A 25,291-nucleotide genomic window follows, 5' to 3' on the forward strand; every position below is an offset into this window, starting at 1 on the left:
AGTAATACATACTGTGTTCTAGGAACCATAAGTACTTAGACATGTTAAGTCATTTGATAGTATTACAGGATGGGAAACTAAGAGACATGAGGTTGAATCATTTGGCCATGGTCATGTCACTAGTAAGTGGCAGAACCAGGATTGGTATCCAGCAGTGGTGCCAGGGCCCAACTTGAAACCACCACGCAGCGCTGCCCCTCAAAAGCCAAACATGCCCATGAAGCTGGTTGGAGAATGAGCCTTGGTCTGGGGCGAAACGGACTTCCTGTTCCTAAAATATGCCTTCTAAGTTGAAATTTACCCTCCATAACTACAGGTCTCCCCTTGCAAGGGCAGAGCCTTCTCCTTAATGGAGAGCCAGTGAGAATCTGCCTTCTCTTCAGGACCAGCTACATAATTTACAAGGACAAGTGCAAAATGAAAATGCAGGGGCCCTTATTTAAAGATTGTTAATAATTTCAAAATGACAAAAGTAGAACATTAACCTAAGCACAGGGCCCTTCTGAGCACAGGGGCCTGTGCAACTGCATAAGTTACACACTATGAAGCTGGCCCTGCCTCTGCAGCAGGCAGATTCCAACGAGATAGAGGCCCAGGAGGCTCTGAAGGAGCACACTCAGACTCCCCAGACACAGAAGGTGCTCCAGGGGACGAGTGAGCCAGGTTGCTGAGAAAATAAAGGCGGAACTGGTCTTCCCAGCCTCTGTCCTGCTGGGGAGTAGAATGAAAATTCCTTCCTTCTCCTCAACAAAAAATGAGGAGTGGGGAAGAAACAAGCCACCATCAAGGGACCTCTTTTGAGAATATGGTGAAAATTACACACGTGCACACTGCATTTTGCACGCACTTTCATGGGCTTCACAAACCTCCTGGAGTATTGTCTCAGTCCACTCAGGCTACTGTAGCAAAATACCATAGACTGAGCAGCTTAAACAACAGACATTTATGTTCTTCCCAGTTTTGGAGGCTGGGAAGTCCAAGATCAAAGTGCCCTCCAATCCAGTGTCTCGTGAGAGGCTGCTTCCTGGTTTGCAGATGGCCCCCTTCTCACTGTGTCTTCTCATGGCTAAGAGAGAGGGAGGGAGCAAGCTCTCTGGTGTCTCTTCTTATTAGGGCACTTATTCCTTCATGGGGGCCCCACTTTAATGGCCCCATCCAAATCTAATCACCTCCCCAAAAGCCCTACCTCCAAATACCATCACATTGAGGGGGCAGGGGGTCAACATATGAATTTTGGAGGAAGACAAACATTCAGTCCATAGTAGGTGTATCTCTGCAAATCTGCTGCCTTAAGCATAGAAGGGGATAGGAATGGGTACACACACACATACATACATATGTACATACATAGATATATATACCGTACACACACATGTACACACATACATATACACAAACATACATATATATATATATATATATATATATATATATATATATGAGAGACCCCCTCAAGGTACCTTCCAGCTCTCAAATTGATCTTCCTGAAACTTTCACCCCAGCAGCACTCCACCTGGCTCAGAATTAGTCAACTCATCCTCTTCCCCAGGTAAAGGTCAAACTGCATCTACTGTGCACAGGAACCCTCAGTCTCTGTCACCCACGGCTGTCAATCCAAAGGGCCAGATTTACACTCGGTGCTGTCTGGGCTCTCATTAACCTTGAATCACCTCCCCCTACACAGAGCCATGACATTTAAAATCCTATCAAAGTCGTCTAAAACAACCATCAGATTGAACCTTTGGGGGATAAAATAAATGACCCATGAGCCCAGGATGAGAAGGAAAGAAAAACAGGCCCTAAAGAAGTAAGGTCTCTAGTGAAAGCATCACTCACAACATATCACTTTGTGTTGGTGTCTGTCTGTGGTACACCCGGAACTGAATGAGGTTCATCAAATTGAGCCCTTTAAATGTAATTTTGGTTCTGAAGCCACCTTGAAAATGCCGACTAATCGAAACTTCCAAGAAGGTATATTGCAATTTTTAATGGGTTTCAATAAGTGTTATACAAATTCCAAAGACTTTGGTCTTATTTTGTAAAAAACAAATGATGATCCATACAGGCCACTGTAAAAGTGATTGTTTCTCCAATATTTTTATACTGCATCAAATATCTCTTTCCCCAGCCAAGCTAGTGGGAATCACTTATACTTATTCATTGGTTGAAAATTTATTGAGAACCTACTCTGTGTCAGATGATGTGATAGGTTCTAGGAATACAAGGATAATAAAAACTGGCTTCTATCTTAAAGAGCCTCCCTTTCTTATTACAGTGTAACAGGCATTTCTTGGGGTATTGGGAGAATACTTAAACACCTTTGTTGCCACAGTTGCCTTTGGAAGACAAGGGGACACATGAGTATCCCTTTGTTAAAAGTGGGGTATTCTAGGCACCAAGCTCAGGCACCATTGCAGGAAACAGTCGTATGGGGATAAATGCTGTGATAGTGCCATGTTCACAGTACAAGCTCTAGAAGGACTGAAAAGGGCCTGACAGAATAGAGGAGGAGACGTTTTGATGGGGAGAACATTCTAGGCAGAGGAAAAGGCATGAGCAGAGACGTAGAGGTACAAATGTGAATGTGGTTTAGGGAGTACTAAATGCAGCACAGTGTTGTGTTGGAAAGATGAGCCTCAATCCTGCCATTTGCTAACCTCATGGTCTTGAATAGATCATCTGACTTTCAGAACCTCAGTTTCCTTATCTGTAAATTGGGATAATTATCCCTATTCACAGATATGCTAAGAGGTTTTGATGAAAATTTATATAAAAATGATTTGCAAATTTGATGAGCTCTACAAATGTCAGTTGTGCTTGCCTTTCACTATTAAGCCTATTATTTGTCTTTTAATCATGACAAATAGACTCTCAGAAAAGATGTCATAGGCCACCTGGTTCAACTCACTCAGATAACAAAGCTGGAGCCCAGAGAGACAGTCGCCAGCATCACCATCAACAAGAGCAAAAGCTTCAGCTGAGCACCATGCTTGCCATCGTCACCATTTTTGAGTAATTTCTGCACCCCAGCTTCTTTCCCAAGGATTTTATTTACCTTGCCTCATTTACAACAACCCTATGTTAGCAGTACAGTAATTACGTCCATCTGATAGAGGAAGAAACTGAGGTTTGTCTAGCCACCCAGAGTTTAAAATGGCAAAGTCAGAAATCTGAACCCAGGTCTGACCCGTGATCCAAGCCCTTCAGGTTAAGCGGTAATGCCTCTTCTGCTGTCCTTTTCTTCCTTTCTTCTCTCACTCTTTTACTTCCCTTCCCGACATGAATGTAGACCACTTCTAAACACCCAGGCTTTTCAAGGAGGTACTTTTCAAGGAGGAAGTGAAGGGAGGGAAACTGGCAGACAGGCCCCCAGCTGCAAGTGTCTGAGCCCCGAGTCACCTGTGGCCAGGAAAGCACCACGGTACACAGAAGAAGCCTCTCCCCAGAATTAGGGCTTGCGCTGGAAGCAGGAGCTGCGCAGTGGGAGCTCCGAGCAGATGGCCGGAGAAGCTGGCTGGACAGGAACCTTCCCGACCCATTGGCGGGAACAGTGCGGCGCACCCACGGTGGAAGTGGACAGAGGGGCTCGGCAGCGCTCACCTGCTCCGCTTTTCACGACCCGCTCAGTGCTCCTTCGCTTCCTGCGGGTGCTCCTCCTAGGTTACCTGCTTCCTCCTGACACACCTCTTTTTGTTTGTCCCACCACGTTTTTACTTCTGGAGTGGAATCATTGCCTCCCTTTCTTATTACAGTGTAACAGGCATTTCTTGGGGTATTGGGAGAATATTTAAACACTTCGTTGCCACAGTTGCCTTTGGAAGGCAAGGGGACACATGACCATCCCTTTGTTAAAAGCGGGGTATTCCAGGCACCACGGCATGAATTCGTAGATAAGCGTGGGCCCACAGGAACACAAACCCAAGGAGAAAATAAAATCTATAATCTAAAAGGAATCAGGCTGTCTTGGTTTGGGCACCAGTGTCCCAAAGGATAAGCTATACCCTACAGGTGCATGCCTCTGGGGGAAGGCTGGAATCCAGCATTGACTCTGCCATGGATCTATTTCAAATTTCTCTCTTTAGAACCATTGGCAGGTTTAATCCAGCCAACTCTAAATCTCATGAGAACAGTTTCTGGAGAGACCCAGAGCCTGCCACTAAGTACAATAACTCCCAACAGATATTTGTGGAGGGAAGGAGCGAATGAATGAAGACATTGAAGGTCCTAGTAAAAATGTAAATATGTCGTGCAAGTGGTACAGGAAAGGCAGTCGTGAGGCCACACTCCCCACCAAGAATTTGGAATTGCCCTCTGAAAATGAAGTATGCAAGTGATAGTGAGAAAATATAGACTCTAACCAGACTTGATTTGTCTGATTTTCTCTGGGAGAGAAACCATTTATATGTTACATGCCAATTCCAGTCAGTTGACTGTGGTCCCTGGAATGCTGTGTAGAGGAGGACTTTTGAGGCTTCATCTGAGCCCAGTGGGAAAGAAAGCCATGATCAGTTAGTAATATCAGCCATGCAAAGAGGAGGGGATTGATGGCGAGGACAGCATATACTTGCCATCCCTTTATTGACATATCCAAAAAACTGTTAATCAGAAGTGGGATTGATCAACCACAGAAGAATGGATAAGGGGGACCACTGAGCAGATTAGACACTGCCCAAGAGAACCCTAGAGCAAGCATTTCCCTTATGTGGAAGGGCATGAAGCAGACGCACGTCATTAAGTATACTTACCACCCTAGCGCTGATTCCAGATTTACCAAGCAAACTCTTATTTGCCTTCCCATGTAACATGTCTTTAGGGAAAGAATATCCTGGGTCAGGACACACTTAAGAGTCAAGTGGCCAGTTCCCTTGACATTTATAGTTCTTGGTGGAAATTAAGAGGATATCTTTCTGGTTTCATTGATTACTCTCTGCAGACTAGGTTCATATGTGCCCATCCCAGAAAGATGAATCTGCACTCAGGGTAAATTAAATCACTGGCCATTGTTGATTGAGCACAACCTCCAGCTCAGCTCTCCTCCGTGAAGGTCAGGGGGTGGGGCTGAAAGTTCCAAACCTCAAATCACACAGTTGGTCCTTCTGGCAACTAGCCTCCCCACTTCCTCTAAGAGTCACCTTATTAGCATAAACTTAGGTATGGCTGAAGGGGTTTTATTATGGATAACAAAAAACACCCCTCATAGCTCTATCACACAGACATTCCAAGGGCTTTAGGAGTAGGAGCTGTGTGCCAGGACCTGGGGATGAAGACCAAATATATATTTATTATTATATCACAATATCAGAGGTGCAGAATAGCATGGGAGCAAGTAATACATTTGAGCTATGCAAGCACATCAGAGAAGGTTTGCCTAAAGCAGTGATGAGAGCTGAGACCTAAAGGGTAAAAGCAGTTGTCCGATGCAAAGAGTGTAAGAAAGTGTGCTTCATGGGGAAGGGAGCAGCTTGGCGAAGGCTTTGTGGTAGGAGGAGCTGCAGGAACACAGAAGGAGGACGGTGCCAGATGGAGCTGGAAAGGGAGGAAGGAGCCTGACCCCATGGGACTTACAGGGCAAATGAAGGATGTTTTTCTTTATTTGGGGAGAGGGAGTGACATGCTTACATGTGTGCTGCAGACAACCTCAGCGTGAAGAGTAAATTATCACATCGCATTCACGCATTCAGCATTCCTGCGCCCTGCCCTAGGCCAGCCACAGGGAAGGTGAGCAGAGCTGCCTTCAACAGAAGCCCCTAGACTCTTGACCCATCTTTCCAAGACTGACTCGTACCTTGATTACCACATATGTGTATGCTATGCGCAAGAAAAACACGCCTTTCCAAAGAACACTTTGGAGAGAAACAACCTGGCTCTATCCCTCACATTCAGAGGCATAGAGAGTTTTATATTGGCTTTTTGCGTTTAATTTATTTTGCAGAAAGAAATTTAAAAGTCTTCGGGATTGGAGGTTTCCTTTGAACTAACATCAAACCACCAAACCTGGTAAGGAACGTTCAGCCTAGCTTTGATATGCCTCAGCACACACATAGCATTGCTTCTGCTTTGGACATGCAAAGGGAAGGAAAAAATAGCACTCTGCGTGGTGAATCACTCCTTATTAAAAATAATTAGTGGAGATAGTGCATAAGTCACTTTTAAACCCACCCTTTTCTCTAATTATCCTCTTAAACACATACCAAGACCAATTCACTAAACACTGCTTTGGACATTTTAGAAAAATATGTTTTTACTGTATCCAACAAGAGCTTAAGCAAGAAATTGTTTACACTCAGGCCAAATAAAATATGAATTAAACTGACTTTTATTTCCTTGTTTTTAAATCTCACTCTTTTTCATGCTTAAATTGTGTCTGTCATGTTTTAGCTAAGAATTAAATGAACTGCTCCCCCACTACCACCACTCAAGTCCAAGAGTATGGGTAGATCCACAACCACCATTAAATTTTTGTGGAATTTTATATACTTTTCGGGGGATTAAGCAGAAATTTTGCCCAAAACAGGACAGTGTACCTTGTGGAATAGGTTTTTTAAAAAAAAAACTAAACTCCGACTTTCCATAAATTCTAACCAATACCAATAAAATCTATTTTACGTTCATGATCATTCTAATCTGGCTCCGCTCCTTACCAACCACATGACCTGCCCAAGTCACTCGACCTGTCTGAGGTCTGGTCTGCTTACCTTTATAATGGGAATAATAATTCAGCGAAGGTTTAAAGACAGTTTCAAAGCAAAAGGTGAAGCTATCAGGCCTGTGTTTCCAAGGAATGCTGGAAATGCGCTGGCTTTTTCAGAACCTCAGTACGTTAACCACGCTCTCTCCTTAGCACACGTCACTTCTGCTGCCCTGAAAACACGAGCCATGCTTTTCATTGCTTTGTGCCTCTGCAGATGCTCATACCTGCTCTGCCTGAACTTCCCCAACTTCCTTATCTCGAGGTGATCACCCTCTACTCTGGTGTTTTCATGATCTTCCCCCAGCTTATCGCACCATATTATAGTTACTTATTTATGTCCCTGGCTCTCTCAACGTGGGAGGTTTTTCCTTGGGGCAGCAAGAATGTCTTATTCATCCCTATATCCTTAGCCTCTTTCAGATTTTCTGATATTAGAAATGCATTGACAAGAAATGAATGCACGACAATATGTAATAAATCTAGGAAAAACGTGTAAGTTATAGGGAGACTAAAAATTATCATAACATATGTCAAGTTTACTAACTACTGGTTTTGCCTCCATTCAAACATTATGGGCAATTTTAATTAATCGTTGAGCATGAAAGGGTGAGAGCTGCCTTTAACCAAATCCACTCCATCTAGCCACCCTCTGCCTCTCTTATTCTTTCTTGCCCTTTATTTCTTTCCGTCCTAGAAATAATCGCGATTCATAAGTTTCCTTTTGTTACTATTTTTTTTCCACTAAAAGTTCTTGATGGCAAGGATCTGTCTGTGTTGTTCATTGCTGAGGCATAGCTCCTGAAACACAGTATATTTTCTTTTTTATTTGTTCAGGAAATGAGTGAAGCCAGAAAGTATGGAACAAACTATAATATAGAATCTCTGCATTCTATCAAGTTAGTAAGCTTTCAAGATGATTAAGGAGAGTCATCATTTCAGCTTTGTTGGGACCTAAAGAGGGCCCAATAAATAAGGCCCTTTCTGAGCCAGTTGAGAATTAAAACAAAGGAGCTGACAGAATCAAAATTTTAAAAATTGGCAAATGACCCCACGGTACTAAACCTCAGAATCATATAAAGTCAACCCCTAATCTCTGGGCAGTCTCTGCTTGGGGGTGGGGAAAGCATCCCTTAAAAAATTATGTCATAGGCTACAACATGGATGAGTCCTGAGGACATTGTGCTGAGGGAAATAAGCCAGTGACAAAAACACAAATACTATTATATACAATGAATAAAAATGAGGAAATCCTACCATCAGCCATAAAAAATGAGGAAATCCTACCATTTGCAATAGTGTGGATGGACCTTGAGGGCATTGTGTTCAATGAAATTAGTCAGACAGAGAAAGACAAATACTGTATGATCACTTACATGTGGAATTTAAAACAAAACACAAAAAATCAAACTCATAAAAAAAAAAAGAGATCAGACTTGTGGATACCAGAGGCAGGGGTTGGTGGGGTAGAGGGAAGTGGTCAAAAGGTACAAACTCCCATTCATAAAATAAATAAGTACTAGGGATGTAACATAAACATGATGACTATAGCTAACACTGCTGAATGATATATAGGAAAATCGTTAAGAATGTAAATCCTGTGAATTCTCATCACGAGGAGAAACTATTTTTTCTCTTCTTTTCTTTCTTTCCTTTTTATTGTATCTATATGAGAAGATGGATGTAGCTGAATCTCTTGTGGTAATTATTTCATAATATATGTAAATCAAACCATCATGCTGTGTACCAGTGTTCATTGCAGCACTATGTACAATGGCCGGGACATGGAAGCAACCTAAGTGTCCACTGACAGATGAATGGATAAAGAAGATGTGGCACATATACACAATGGAATATTACTCAGCCGTAACAAGAAACAAAACTGAGTTATTTGTAGTGAGGTGGATGGACCTAGAGACCGTCATACAGAGTGAAGTTAAGTCAGAGAGAGAAAAATAAATACCGTATGCTAACACATATATATGGAATCTAAAAAAAAATTTTAAATGGTTTTGAAGAACCTAGGGACAGGATAGGAATAAAGACGCAGACGTAGAGAATGGACTTGAGGACATGGGGAGGGGGAAGGGTAAGCTGGGATGAAGTGAGAGAGTGGCATGGACATATATACACTACCAAATGTAAACCAGATAGCTAGTGGGAAGCAGCCACAGAGCACAGGGAGATCAGCTCGGTGCTTTGTGACCACCTAGAGGGGTGGGATAGGGAGGGTGGGAGGGAGACACAAGAGACAGGAGATATGGGGATATATCTATATGTATAGCTGATTCACTTTGTTATAAAGCAGAAACTAACACACCATTGTAAAGCAATTATACTCCAATAAAGATGTTAAAAAAAAAAACCATCATGCTGCACGCCTTAAACTTATACAGTGATGTCAATTATTTCTCAATAAAGCTGGGGAGAAAAGAATTATAAAAAATGACGAATTCTGTACAAGTCCACTTACATGAGGTTCCTAGAATAGTCAAAACCATAGAAAAAGAAAGAAAAATGGTGGTTGCCAGAGGCTGGGGAGGAAGGGGAATGGGGAGTTATTGTTTAACAGGTGTGGAGTTTCAGTTTTACAAGATAAAAGAGCTCCGGAGATGGATGGTGGTGACAGTTGTGCGTGAATATATTTCAGATCACTGACCTGTACGTTTAAGATGGTAAGTTTTATGTTCTGTGCCTTTTACCACAATAAAAAAAAATGGGGGAAATTATGGTAGAGAATTGCAGAAGAGAACACAAGTTCCCTGTGGACAGTTAATTCCCAAGAGCAAGGGTGGAAGGGTATGGCCCCAATGCACAGCTTCTTGGTCCACTCACTGCTCGGGGCAGCCCTCTGCCCCCTGCAGGCAGAGAGAGGCAGGAAACAGAGAGGCCAATAAACAGACGGGGCTCCCAGTCCCTCCCATGGAGGAAGACACTGGAAACAGAGAAGTCTCCCTTCTCCCACCCCCCAACTAGCCTTGACTCCAAATACACCTGTTTTCGGATGCTCTCTGCCAAGATTCTGAATTTGGTCACGTGCATTAAGTCAACCAGGTCAATGTTAACAGTTAGAAGAGATAGCAGACAGCATCACTCTCAAGCCAGTAAAATAACAAGAGGCCCAGGCATCCTAGTTAATTTAGTCATTTTCCATCAGTTTTGGGACCCACAATACTACTGGGTGGTAATATAACTAAGAGGGAAAAAACCTTACAAAATAATACTATCACCTGTTGTCAATCCAGCTTTGGTTTCATGGCTTGTTCTACAGCCTCCGAGCCAGTTTGCTACCTGATTTGATCCAAAATGCTCCCAGCCACTGAGCTGCCAGCGAAGGCAAGAACCTTGCCTTTGTGGGCAGAAGCCACCTAGGATAGCCCTTTCTTAAATATTCGAGATGCCCTGTATTGAAGTCATTCTTTTCCTGGATGGCTAAAGGGCCTGAGGAATTCTCTGGAAGCAGTGTTCTCCGGCTGGGAAAGCCAGATAGAGGAAGGCAGGTAGAAAGGGAGGAAGAGACTCTTTAACACTCTTCAAGAATACTCCTTCAAGATGCCAAAAAGGAGAAACTCTGAACGGCATTTTCCCCAGACCTCTCAGGCTACTGGGAGCAGATCTTTGTGGAGGGGTTGGAGAGAATTTATCACAAAACAGAGAGAAGGCCCCAAATGCAAATGTTTGAAGATTTGGTCTGGTGCCTGCCTTTTGAGCTCAAAGGGAAAAGTACATGGGGGAAAAGGCCCTTAAAACTACTAGGTAATTTTTTTTCTGCTTTGCTTCCCCCCTGTGTAGAGCAAACTCTTGGGTTACATCCCAGCCTGGAATAAATCTTCTGGGCTGAATGATAAATCATGGATTGTAATGGAAATCACTATTGACCTTTAAAAGGGCGCTGTCTTTATATTTTCACACTGTGCTGTTTGAAATGTCAACTCAGAATCAGGAAAATAATATACCATGGATTTCTCTCCATACCTCTAATAACAGAGCTTGAAACTGACCTGGGAAACATTGGTATGGGTTTTCTCATTACGGTTTCAGCATCATCGGAAATGGTGATTAATGATTCAGTCTTGGGAACAGCATTGTTAGACATTGTAATTACTTTGCGAATTGTGTCCAAACAGCAACTAGCTTACCCTGTTCATTCCACCCCCCCTGAGAAATGGATGTATTTCAACCCTCATGTGGTAAAACTTTGTGGTTCTTGATTAAAAGCCTACATAAGATGGGAACATCATTTTCTTGTATTATTGTTTATCTTGTTTACTGTCTTCTCCTTGTCCAATTATTCCTTTTTCATTTCTCCTCCCATTTCTTTTTTTTCCTTTTTTTTTTTTTTTGCGGTATGCGGGCCTCTCACCGCTGTGGCCTCTCCCGCTGCGGAGCACAGGCTCCGGACGCGCAGGCTCAGCGGCCATGGCTCACGGGCCCAGCCGCTCCGCGGCATGTGGGATCTTCCCGGACCGGAGCACGAACCCGTGTCCCCTGCATCGGCAGGCGGACTCTCAACCACTGCGCCACCAGGGAAGCCCTCTCCTCCCATTTCTTAATGTACCAGGTCTCTCCGGCAATTCATTAGTTTTAGCTTTTCATTCTTCATTCTTTTTATTTCTAATTTCTCTTTCTATTTTTCCTCTAATTTCATAATCTTTCTCTCTCTCTGTATAATTCACTGGTCTTTTTCACTCCTTTTTCATTTTTCTGTCTGATTTATCCATTCCCTTTCTCATTTGCTCCAGAAGAACCTTTTAAAGCCCACAGATTCCCTTAGCCTTGTCTATTTGGGCTGACAGCCTGGAGTATCTTCCATCACCTGCCTTAATCTTCACATGACTGGCCAACATGATGGCTGAGCTGCACATAGCCAGCCCTTCCTGCCGGCTCTCTCAGCAAACTACCATGGAGAGGCATCGATAGACTTTCAATTGAACACAGAAGCTGGTGAGCATAACCTCTCTTCATTTTAAAAATACCTAGGTAGAAATGACTAACATTTTTCTCTGTTAAAAAAAAATTTAAAAAGGTTTTAGGGCTTCCCTGGTGGCGCAGTGGTTGAGAGTCCACCTGCCGATGCAGGGGACACGGGTTCGTGCCCCGGTCCGGGAAGATCCCACATTCCGCGGAGTGGCTGGGCCCGTGAGCCATGGCCGCTGAGCCTGCGCGTCCGGAGCCTGTGCTCCACAATGGGAGAGGCCACAACAGTGAGAGGCCCGCGTACCGCAAAAAAAAAAAAAAAAAAAAAAAATTAAATAGGTTTTAGATGACGTGGCTCTGCTGAGTTGTTCTGAGGGGTCTGTTGCAGCCTCTCTACAGAAGCGGGAGGGACCCCCACTCAAAATTTAGTTTGGATGTCAAGACGGAGAATGTCACACATATACCAGAAGGCTATGAAAAGGCTATGATGTATATAATTGAGGCTTTTCTGGGGAGATCAGGGCAGACCCCCCAGTCAGGCCCAAAATGCCTTGGGAACACAAAGAAAGGAAGCTGGGTAGGGTTATAGGGTATAGACAGAGTGTAGGGTCAGAGTGAGGGTACCCACATGCTGGCAGGGGCTAACATCCTTTAAATCTCCCACCAAGACCAAAGGAGAGACCACTGTGGCTTTCTTACCAGCTTGCTCAGATGTGGGGCAGAGAGGGAGAAGAAGAGGTGAGTCTTAAGAGCTGTCAAAAGTGGAGCATCAAATATGGAGTTAGACTCCTTGCGAGATCTCTGACCCATGATAACTTAAAGCAAGTTGACAGTCCCAGACCTAAACCACAACTGGGGAAGCCCAGGGAGAGAGATAGAGAGAGTTCTACAGAGAATCTCTGGGGCTTGGAAAAGAGAAGCATCACCAGGCATGGTGAGCTCATTCATGCAATCTCTTTGGCCAAAGGACCCACAGGAACCTAAAGTCTTAGCCAAGTTAAAAAGCAAAGAAGAAGAGCTCACCCTGCATCTAGATGCAGACAGGGCCACCCACAAAATGTGATATAAACTTCACAGAAAGTGTTCCCTGGCCCAAAAAGTCTTTTGACTCAGGGACGGCCTAGAGTCAGACACACTCCTTCAGCCCTCCTTTAAACTCAGGGGTCAAAGACTCCCATAATGTTTAGAAGAGCACGGAAGAAAGAGCATATTTTGTGGACCTGGATTCAAGTCCCTTTCTTGCTACTTTTATGATCTTGAGAAATATACTCATTTCTGAGCCCCAGGTTCTGCATCTAAACAATGGGGATAAAAATACCTACTCCATTTCATCAATTCTAAAATGTCTTTTTCCTTGCATTTTAGCATCTCCAAAAACTGGGTACATTCGAGGACATCTTACAAATTTTAACTGGCAGCTTTTTTTTCTCAGTGGCACATAAAATAATGGTGCATCTTATGACAACTAGCATCTTAGATTAATGAAATTCAGTACTTCACAGGGCTTAGAAAATGCAAATGTGAAAAGATCTTGTTCACTCTAAACTCTATATAAATGTATTGTATACCTCTTGGAGTCTCATCCTTAACTGTAAAATGGAGGTACCAACTATGGCGTTGTTGCAAGGGTCAAGTAAGTTAACACATGGAAAGTGTTCAAAACAGTGTATGGCTCAGAGCAGGAAACCTTCGTATTATTATGATGCCAAGACCTCTGACTGAAGAGAAGTTGGTCATTGATCTATTCCCCAAACGCTGAATGTTCTGTGGGTGCCAGCAGGGCTCTAGAGTCAAACTCAATGGTTCTGAATCTTGGCTCTGCCACTTACTAACTCCGGGCAATGGACATAGTTTCATTCAGCCTCCTCTTCGGCATCTGTGAAATGAAAATTATAGCACCTGCTTCAGAAAGTGTGGGTGAGCCTTAAATGGGTCAGTCCTTGGAGAGAGCCTAGCATGGTGCCTGGCAAGTGGAAGTCCTCCATACATGCTAGTTACCATCTTTAGTAAGTGATTCTGCTTTGAAAAACATCTGGTCTAGCTGTAGAGATGGCCCAGAGAGAGAGAATTACAATACCACAAATGAAACGTGGCTCCCCTTAATACACTGACCTTGTATAAGTCCTGTCAATGTCCTCTAGTCAAAAACCATCCAGGAACACACCTGAGGTCAAATAGAGTTGGTGCTGCACCCTGCTATGAGGCCACCTGACATCATGAGGAAACATGAAGCATCTCAGAAAAAGGGTATCAGGGGGACTTCCCTGGTGGCGCAGTGGTTAAGAATCCGCCTGCCAATGCAGGGGACACGGGTTCGAGCCCTGGTCCAGGAATATCCCACATGCCACAGAGCAACTAAGCCCGTGCGCCAGAACTACTGAGGCTGCGCTCTAGAGCCCACGAGCCACAACTACTGAGCCTGTGTGCTGCAACTACTCAAGCCCGCGCACCTAGAGCCCACGCTCCACAACAAGAGAAGCCACCGCAATGAGAAGCCCGTGCACTGCAACAAAGAGTAGACCCTGCTCTCTGCGGCTAGAGAAAGCCCACGCACAGCAACGAAGACCCAATGCAGACAAAAAAAGAAAAAAAAAAAGAGAAAGAAAGAGTGTTCAGGAAGGGCTTGCTCTAGGAGTCAGGCCTGTGTAAGCTGATTTGCAGGAGGACTCAATGAAGTGAATTGGGAGTTGTGAGAAAGTAGGTAAATTTAGTGATTATCTTAATTTTTCTTTAATAGGCAGGAAGAAAGAAGCAGGCCTAGAGTTGTCACTGAAGAAGAAACAGTAGTCCCTCTTGTTAGCCAGGAGAGGGGGGTATTTGGTCATTTTTGCAGTTGCAAGGTGCCTGTTTTTATTCCTGCTCAGACATAATTTCAGAGTAGTCTCGTTTTTGTCTTGTTCCATCACATCCATGAAAGTCCCATCTGATGCTGATATCCCGAGAAATTGCTTATGTTCACCAAGGGCACATCCCCTAACTGTCAGCTATAGGGTGACCAACCGTCCCAGTTTGCGTGGGACTGAGGAGGACCCAGGGTGAGGGGCTAGGACACAGGATTTTCAGTGCTAAGATGGAGACAGTCACGGGCAAATCGGGATGCACTGGTCACCCTAGCTCTCAGGGCTGCTTTCTCGTTTCTCGGGCCTCACCCCTTTTGAGAGCATGTCCTGTGAATTACCTAGTTTACACCCTATTGACTGGTTCATTTGTCTGCACGTGAGGATGTGCTTGGGAGGCAAAGTCCCAGCTCTTTCATTCACTGGCCACGGGGCCTTGAGTGCTCAAGGCCTCTGAGTCTCCGTTTCCTCCTCTCTAAAATGAGGTTGGTACATACTTCGTAAGGAGGCTTAAGGAGATAATGGCATCTTCAAAAATGCCTCACACATCATAGGTGCTGCATTGATGTTACACCTCATTCCTCCCCTAACTTCCACCTCTACCCCATCAGCTCTGAGCCATTTCATGCAACGGCCTCGGATTACCAATTACATCTCGGGAAGCTTATTTTTATAGCTCTTACTATGGTTCCAGATGCCTGTAAACACTTAAAAATTGATTTTAATTATATTGCCGCTGTTCCTTTTCTTCTCTTCAAAACTCCATTTATTTCTTATGCATCTCTATTCCCTTCCCCCGCAAGTAATGACCTGTAAGTAATGACAATAATAATAACAAGCCCTGCATTTCTAGAACACTTTACAGATTATAAAATGCCTTTCACCAGAAAACAAAAACAAAAAACCTGATAGGCCAGTATTATTACTTTCCTGTTTACAGATTAACAAACCGAGGCTTGGAGAAGCTGTGTGCCTGATTCGAGATCACATGCCTCGTAAAGAAACAGAACCAACCTTCTGAGTCTCCACTCTACTCTAAAACAACTTTCCCCAGGGGCTCAAAACTGGATTCCAATGCATCCCCGTTGCTCGAATAACAGAGGCCCTGGATGGGGCCTCTTGACAAGATGTGGCTACTGAGACAAGCAGCTCTCGTTTGTAATTTCCTGTGTTATCCCCCAGAGTCCACAGCTTAATTTCACTTAAAATCCAGTGTGGCTCTTGCCAGTCCCATGAGAAAATCCTATTCGAGATGGAAACACTGAAATCTGATTCAGAACTCTGCTGGATTTTCTTCCATCAGTTCGGCTTAGGCCCTGGCAGCTGGGCTCAGCTGGGACTGGATAATTCTAACTTCCTTTGACTTGCCATCCCCTTCTCCACTACCCCAAGAAGGGATGCCAAATGGACTCACAACTGTTGCCCTTTGGAATCCTTTAAGTGCTTAGGCCTAAGCAGAAATTACAAATAGGGTCTGGTATTTAACTCAGACTGATTCCAAAATATTTCCCCGTCTGGAGCTCTTCCATGGAAACCATTTGCCGTATGCAGATGCAGGGTGTGGGGCTGCAGGAGACCCAGGAATGCACGATCTACTAGCAGAATGTGTATGAACACAGACTACCCTTTCCAGGGTAACCAAAGCCAGTGGAATTTGTGATGAGGCAGAAAAGGCTAAGTTTGGAGACAGCAGATCCAGGTTCAAATACAGGTTCCCATGATCACAAGGTGAGCAGCCCCATGCTATGCACTCAGTCTCTTCAAGTATGTGCTTTCCTTTGTAACAAGAAAACAATAATGCCTGTACTGCCCTTCTAGTTAGGGTAGTCCTGAGCTAGTGGACATAAAAGTACTTTAGAAACTGGAAATCACTGGACAAGCATAGGCTGTTAATATCACAGGGAAGCTTTCTAAAGTTTGCAGTATATTCTTCAGAAAGAGATTCACTGAGCATTCCAATTCTCTTTGGTCTTTGTTTTTTTCTTCTGGTTCCTTTGATCTCCCTGCACAAGCTCAAAGTAGCCAGAGAACAGATCTGCATTCGTTTCATAATTCACACAGTTTATTCAAGGCAGTATCTGGTATTCCAACTCACAAAGATAGCCCAAAAGAGCTTAAGTGATTCAAAGGAGGGAAAAACACTTTTCCCTCAAAATTTGCTTTGTGTTTTTTGTTTCTCTAATTTATAAAGAAATTTTACATTCTGTTTCAGAGGGAAAAAAAGAAACAGGAAAATAAAAGTACTTGAGAATTGGAAAGGGAAATTACATCTCTCATACTTAAGGATGATTGAAAAGGGATTACATTTATAAATAACAAAGAGTTATTCATAATGTAGAGTCAAGGAGGAGTTGTGAATTCACAACACAGAGAGATAAAATCATCAAAGTGATTGTTCCAAGTATTTGCAAATCTTTGCTAAGCAAAGATGAATTTGCTTCTTACAACTCAAGTCAGAATACTAGTAGACCTTTGTCCAGGGAAAGAGACATTTTTAGAAAACATGACCCACCTGTTCTTTACATCGTAATAATATTTCTTTCACCCACACAGGGGTTAATATGTTTTCTGAGAACTGGCAATATCGTTTACAAATAATTCACAAAGGACTGGGACTAGGGAAGTCCAGAAATGTGTTTCTCTGTGCTGTCCTTCCAACCTGGCCCTGCTTCTGTTTACGGTATCCCGTTGTTATATGTTTCCAGCAGAACTTTATTGTTTTAGGAACTTTCCATTTCAACAGGATGATTGACAGATGAATCTAGCTGTAAACAGGTGACAGGACACGTGCATACATATTAACCACATAGCATGAAATCCTACAACACGCACCAGCCCACAAACAATGGAATTTAAATTTGACAGTTGAATCTTGGACTCATTCCAGAAGATTTCGTTAAGGAGATACCAAAAGTCCTCACCACTGTGCAGCAGCCTCAGTTTCAAGGTCCCACCTCAGCATGAGGGGGTGCAAGTGTAGGAACGCAAACAGCACTGGGTGTCGGAAAGCGGAAACTTCTCTAAGTGGCCACAAGATGGCCTCACTGTTCGTCTGAATGTTAAATGTCAAATTTAACACTAAATGTTCATGTTAAATGTTCCAGTTGCAGCTTTAGCCCTCAAAGCAGGGTGGCGGGCACAGAGATATATTTTTTAAATTGCCATTGACAAATGTGACGAATCTTAAAAGTTGATTTCCCCACTCCCACCTCCCTTTTTGGTCTCTGGTGTGGCTGTCTTCTCTTTCCATTTGTCTGGTACATCAGAAAGCCTAGTTGCAAAGTACTTTGTTATCGTTAGATGACAGAGGCATCATGCTCACTACTGCGCCTTGAACTTGGGAGGCACTCCGTAAATAAGACTTCGTTTTAAGATCAAGGAAAAGAAGTTGGTTAGTAGAAGTCTGGTGAGTTGTTTTGTTTCAGATGAAGTTGTCACTCATTGTTTCACATAGGAAAGTAGCATTCTGCACAGTGTCCTTGTTTACAGTGCCAGTTTAACATTACTCCCAAGCTCCCCACCCCCTACCCCAGGCTTTGTCACCTGAACACTGGTGAGTGCCATGGGGGGTTTAGTTGGCTCTTGGGTATTCAGTGGGTTTTTGTTTGTTCAGTTTTGGTTTTATTTTTTACAAATACCACCACTGAGGGAAGGGCAAGGAAGGGAAATTCTGTGATCTTTTAGTGTTTCTAATTAGTGAAGGAGGGATTAGACTAAACAAATATTACAGAGTTGTGACACTGATCCCCCAGTGGTAAGCAATAATTGTGGAGATTGGATTTCAAAAGCTCTGACAATTTACTTTCAGTTTATCTATTATAATACTTAATATCCAGTGATGCAGGTGGGTAAGGATTAAGTGGAATTAATGGTAGAAACAATTCTTTCTTATGGTAGTTTTCTATGCCTTCCCATTATAAATGAAAAGAATTGATCATCTATTAATGTATGTTCCTCAGAATGTACTCGGTAACAAAGAACCATGGCAGAAATCCCAGATTTCATTTTAAGGAATCCTTTGCAACTGATGTACAGAGCACTGTCAAGAAATGAGTACCAAAACACATGGTCTGTCTGGCTACCTGATACCTGGGCTACTCGCCTAAGAACGCAGAAGGCTACACTACCTTTAATATAATTCTTTTTAAGAGAGAGTAAAAAAAATTGATGGTTAAATAAAAACTTGAATTTAATGTCACAGAAAATAAAACAACATCAAATTAGTGAACCCGGAAGAATGGTTAGTGAAGAAGGTTCTAGTGGGGTCTGTCTCTGCCTGTGTGATTTTTCTTTTTTTTAATATTTTTATTTATTTTTTTTTAAAAGATTGCCATTGAAATTGTGATCAGGAAGTGGCAGCTTTTCTGTTGTTCTCTAGAAACTTATCTGGAAAATTATCAATAACAACATAGGTATAAAGTCTCCGGTGGAAGAAAATAGAATTTTATGCATTTTTCACTCTAATGCTACAGCTAAAATACTTTCTGTTCAACACTATATACTTTTGTTAAATTTCCCTGGTATCTTGATGCATAGCGATGAATTCACTACTTAATAAGTATATTCCCATAATTTTTAAAAATTGATATACTGAGGACTCTTTAAACACATCATAAATTGGTTCTGCAAAGGGTTGTAAAATAGTCTTAGGCTAACAGACAAGATGAGAATGTCCATTACCTGTACCTCATCACCACTGAGTATATCATTTCTTAAATCTCTCTTTTGTGTCATATGTTCTCTTCTGGGTCTCCTCATGTAATGCACTAGGGTTTGGGTGAAATTTCACAACATCCCATGACATGGGCTAAGGAATAAGCTTAATTGGATAAAGAAGCTTTCGAGGCCAGGGTCAGCATGACAAGGACCCACGGTCACTCCATCAGCCCATGAAGAGGCATGCCAGGGTCTGCTGGACCCATGCCCTATTCTTTCTTATATGACAAGCATGAGAGGGCAGCCTTACCAGCATGCCAAGCAATCTGGTTTGGGGGTGCCAGCTATTTACAGGAATTGTCTTGGAACGCCAGCTACCCAGCACCTGGAGACCCTGGAGCCCCAAGGATGTTTCAGTTCAGTCCCTCCCTTGGTAGGGGGAGGAAGCCTAAGTTCCTCAAGAAGGTGACCTTGGGGATTGCCCCTCCAGCTGGGGGAAGAGCAAGGCCCTGAGCCCTGTTAGCCTCTGGCCCAGGCAACTTAATAGTCCACTAGGGCTGCCACAGTCTGGAGCGGTTTAAACAACAGAAATGTATTTCTCACAATTCTGCAGGCTGGAAGTCCAAGATCAAGGTGTTGGCAGATTTCGTTTCTCCTGAGGCCTCTCTCCTCGGCTTCCTTCTCATCACTGTGTCCTCGCATGGGCTTTCTTTGAGCACATGTGCTCCTGGTATCTCCTCCTCTTCCTATAAGGACCAATCTTATTGTTAGGGCCTCTCACTTATGACCTCATTTAATCTTAATTATCTCCTTAAAGGGCTTATCTCCAAATCAGTCAAATGGAGGGTTAGAGCTTCAACCTGTGAATCTTATCGGGGTGCAATTCTGTCTACAACACCAGGTAAGCACACAGGGTTATTTGGGACAACCCTGCTCCTTGCATAATACTTAGTCAGCTGATTAAGCAAAAAGTGGTATGACATAATAGCTTTTATTTTCATTTCTTTGATTACTATTGAAATTACGTACCTTCCACATACTTATTGGTCAGTTCTGTTTATGAACTTTGCCTATTTTTCTTTGGGGATATTAGTGTTTTACTCTTTAATCTGCCAAATATTTTTATAGAGAATGTCTTTTACTCCATTACAATTACCATGTTTTTTTTTAATTGACTATGTTGATGACATAATTTGCATTGATATAAAAGATATTTGTTGATTATCTCCCCAGTATCCACACTCACCCCCTTCCCAGTAGCCTCCTAATGCTTTTCAGGGGATACAAGTGGGTCCAGAAAAGCTGGCTCCACCCCCAACCCCAGCTATGGTATAGACCTTGACCAAGTTAATCAGCATAAGCCGTGCCCTACGATTGGTCCAGGGTGGGCATGTGACCCAAATCGGTCTAATAAGGTGCTTTAAATACTGACACAAAGACACTCCTATTCCTAAACAAGAACAATGAAGCACATAACCTCAGGAGCTACTGTCAACCAGCTTGGGGAAATACGTTTAGGATAAAGCTCACAGCAAAGACAGCAGAGAGGAGAGCAATTTTTCCCAAATTTTACACTTGTCTCATCCTTTTTTACTGCCTCACTTGTGTCGAGTTCTCCCAATATATTCAATTTAGCTTTCACAGGAACAATTCTTTTTTCCACAATCATATTTTATCAGCGTACACAAATGCTTAATTAGATTGCATAAATACCGAAACAAATGAAACTGACATAAACTGGTTTGGAAACATGTTATTATCTGAACAAAACTGCAAGAACACACCAGAGCAAACTGATCTTGAGCGTTCGTCCTTCTGTGGTCATCAGTCAGTATGTTTTACAGAGGAAATGATGAACTTTTCTTAATCTAATGAATTGCTTAAGTGGAGATTAATCAGCTGAATGCAACTGAGTTTAATTTCTTTGTTATTTCATTTAGAAATTTCCCATAAATACTTGCACATAAAACTGTTCTAGTTTCATATTTTTGCTGTTCATTTATCAGGTCCTAGTGGTAAGGTTACGCTAACTTTATAGAATGAATTTGATGGTATCATTTGTTTCGACATAATTTACAGAGCATAAGAATTTGGTGTTTCTTGAAGAAATGCACTAATAACATTAACAGATCTCAGAATCTCTTTTGGAGGTAATTCTTTTATAAGTTCTTCCAGGGTTGCTTTTCTTTCAGATTTTCTACTTCTTGAGTCAGTTTTAGTAATGTGTTTTCTCAGAAAACCATCTACTTCATTAGGAAGATTTCTAAATGTATTACCATAGAGTCAAACATGACATTCTCTTTTAAATTTTTCAACTTTTAACTGCAGAAATTTTTACGCACACATAAAATGAGAGAGAATATGTAATGGATCTCCACATATACACTACCCAGCTTAAAAGTAATCAACATTTTTGCCAATATTCTTTCATTTATTCCTCAATCACCTTTTATAAATGGAGCCCTATATTTTTTTCAGCTTTACTGAGGCATAATTAACAAATAAAAATGTAAGATATCTAAAGTATACATAATGATAATTTGATAGGCGTATATATTGTGAAAGGATTCCCCCAATCTTGTTAATTAACACATCCACTTTATCACATATTTATCTTCTTTTTTCTTGGTGAGAACATTTAAGATCTAAAATCTTAGCAAATTTCAATAACACAATACAGTATTAACAACCATAGCCACCATGTTATACATTAGATCCTCAGACCTTACTCATCTCATAGCCAAGAAGCACTGTAAATTTTTTTTGTTTTGTTTTTCCATACGTGGGCTGCTCACTGTTGTGGCTTCTCCCGTTGCGGAGCACAGGCTCCGGACGCGCAGGCTCAGCGGTCATGACTCACGGGCCCAGCCCCTCCGTGGCATGTGGGATCTTCCCAGACCGGGGCACGAACCCATGTCCCCGGCATCGGCAGGTGGACTCTCAACCACTGCGCCACCAGGGAAGCCCGAAGCACTGTATTTTACAACAAGTCCCAGCCTTCCTATTGTTCCATTCGTATAAACTTCAGTAATTCTTCTTACAGAAGAGAACTTTTTAATATAAAAGTTTAACCACTTCTATGCCTATAATTTTATCTTATTTCTCTTTAAAAATTTTTTTTCTCTTTCCGTCTCTATTTTCCCAAGGTTTTCTTGACAAAGATATTGGCTTTTCAGTGAATTGGCTCTTAAATTAATGTATTAATTCTACAGTTTTTCTGTTTTCTAAGTCAGAGATTTCTGTTAATAGTTTACTTAATATTTCATTCTTACCACTGCTTTCCTTAAGTTGGTTCAGTTTGTTTTTCTTAGGTTGAATGCTTGCTTGTTGAATAATGAACTCCCTTAAGAATATCAATTTGCTGAACACAATTTTGGCCTCATTCCTTATGATGTTCTCATTTCCCATATTCTCTAAATCGTCTATAGTTGTCGTTTTTAATCTCTACTTTAAACTATGAAATATATAAATTGTTTCTTCTTTTTTTCCCATTTCTAAATGAATGTGTGTTTGTTTACAATGTCTATTAATTTTATAGCATTTATTACCTTTCACTCACCTCCATTATTATATCACATATTATAATAACACTATATTTTAGGAAAATTATTATTTTTAAATCATATATATTCACTTTAAAGAATGTTAACACATTCTGTTTTGTGTCTACAATTAGTCAATTAATTAGACTTTATTTGGTAAATTTTGGCACTCTCCACCAACTCTTTAAAACTAAAATACTGCAATACTTTAATACTATGACTTTCACTTTGATATACGTCTTGGTCATCTAGACCACATCTTTAAGAAACTTCTTGCCAAGATGACATTGTAAGTATATATCTTGAGGTCCTCTCTTCTGCTCCTTTATTGATAGATAAAATACAAAAGAGGACTTCCCTGGTGGTCCAGTGACTAAGACTTCACACTCCCAATGCAAGGGGCCCAGGTTCGATCCCTGGTCGGGGAACTAGATCCCACGTGTCGCGACTAAGACCCAGTGCAGCCAAATAAATAAATAAATATTTTTTAAATAAATAAAATACAGAAGAAAATAAAAGTCACAGCCATGTTAACTAGACATTGTGGTGGTCATTTTGCAACATACACAAATATCAAATCATTATGTTGAACACCTGAAACTAACACAGTTGACCCTTGAACATGGATTTGAACTACATGGGTCCACTTGTACACAGATTTTTTTCTCAACAGTAAATGCTACAGTACTATACCGTCCACAGTTGGTTGAACCTGCCAATGCTGAACCGTGGATACAGGAAACTGAGGATGTAGAGGAATCACAGATACCGAGGGCCGATGCTAAGTTATACCCAGATTTTTAGAATTTTAACTGTGCAGAGTGTCAGCGCCCCTAACCCCTGAGTTGTTCAAGGGTCAACTGTATAATGTTGTGTGTCAATTATACCTCAATTTTTATTTATTTTTTTAACTTTAAATTTTACATTTGTTTAAAAAACAAAATGAACAAATGCCCAGAACTGGAACAGAAATACAAAGCATTAGATGTAGCAGTGAAAGCTACAGGCCTCCTGGGCTCCAGGTCAAGAAGCAATCTGAAGTGGCCAGAAACTCAGCTTCTGTGGGGTTAACAGGTCAGGTTGATACTGATAATATTAATAACCAGCACAACACAGGCACCAAACAGTGAGCATGGATGCAGCAACCACTAGAATAAACTCTGGATGGAAACAAATAATTGGGCCCGCCCAGAGCATACAGGCTGACTATCGCCCCTAGCGACAGGAATAGGAATACCCCTTGGGAGGCCAGGCTCCTGGCCTGAGACCAGGGCCTGTAGTGAGGCTCCCCAACTCAAGAAAGGAAACTGAAAGCAGCGGCTGCCTGCGACCTTGACCACGGCATCTGTGATGCTGCAAGCTTAGGAGGGCACACTTCAGCCTTTCCACTTGGCTGCCAGCCAAGCTGTCTATGGGCTCAGTGACTGTATCTGTGACATCCCCAACATCATTGTGGGGCAGGAGCACCAAGCAGCCAATATAAGACCTGGGGACCCCACGGACCAGGTGGAGACAAACCTCAAAACCACAAGAGTCGGGGTGCAGGGGATCAGAGAGAGAAAATAGGCAGAGAGAATAATAAAGATATAAAATCTTCCTTTCAAGAAGGGCCTGCAAACCGAAATCCAAAACACAGGAAGAAAAGTAATGTTAAGAAAGAACACCAACTCCATTACAATCAATGGATGAAATCGCTGTTAAAAGAAAATTAAAATGACACACTTTAAATTTTTTTTAAATAAATGTATTTTAGTATCCTCAAGAAAAGTAATTTTTTTAATTTTTAAGTAGCCATGAAAAAAAAAAAGAACAAGAAATTATGAAACTAAAAGAGGCAGAAGCAAAACAGGAGAAGGTTGATATGGAAAAGAAAACATCAGCGAGTAACTTTTTCAAGAGAGCTCTATGTGTGGTATGTTTCATGAGCCCTTACACATCTGTCATTCTGCTATGTTTACACCTGAAAAACAACTTGGCTGAGTATAAAATTCTCAAGCTATACCTTCTATCCCCCAAATGTATAGTCATCATTCCATTTCCTTCTGCCATTTATCTTTGCAGGAAAGAAGGCTAAGGCCAATCTGTATATTTTTCTTTAATAGATTTACAAGGGGGCAAGGGAGGCTGTCTGAATGCATCTGAGGTTCTTTCATCTTTGCAGTTCAAAGAATTTGTACCAGTGTGTCTAAGTATGGTTTTCTTTTCATTCATTTTGCTGGTACAGATTGAGTCCTTTTTATGTTTATTTATCTGGTATTGCTTCTATATCAGCCAGTGTTCAACTGTGGAAAACACAACCCACAAGTTTAAGCAGAGAGAAATTTATTACAAGGTATTAAATTATTTACTAAATTGCCAGGAAAATGGAAAAAAAAGGACTCTAGACCTGTGTTGTCCAATACAGGAGCCACAGACAGCTGAGTGCTTGAAATGTGGCTAGTCTCAGGTAAGATACGCATCAGTACGAAAAAAGTGATATCTTGACTACATGTGGAAATTATACTATTTTTTGATATATTGGGTTAAACAAAATATATTATTAAAATTAATGTCACCTATTTCTTTGGACTGCAACTGCAGCTACTAGAGAAGTTTAAACGATGTACGTGTGTTCTTACATTTCTATAGGAGAGTGCTGCTCTAGACTGACC

The 25,291-nt window shown here is 41.9% G+C and overlaps 1 long non-coding RNA gene across 3 annotated transcripts in view; it reads right to left on the reverse strand.

The window, feature by feature from the left end:
- Positions 1 to 25,291, reverse strand: part of LOC137202994 (uncharacterized) — a 615,935-nt gene that overhangs the window by 523,924 nt on the left and 66,720 nt on the right. For all 3 annotated transcript variants that reach the window (XR_010932836.1, XR_010932835.1, XR_010932834.1), the window contains exon 2: positions 19,702 to 19,844. This is a non-coding gene — a long non-coding RNA (uncharacterized lncRNA). The remainder of the gene's footprint in view (positions 1 to 19,701; positions 19,845 to 25,291) is intronic.

This window comes from Pseudorca crassidens, chromosome 11 (assembly GCF_039906515.1).
Source record: "Pseudorca crassidens isolate mPseCra1 chromosome 11, mPseCra1.hap1, whole genome shotgun sequence".
Classification (NCBI taxonomy): domain Eukaryota; kingdom Metazoa; phylum Chordata; class Mammalia; order Artiodactyla; family Delphinidae; genus Pseudorca; species Pseudorca crassidens.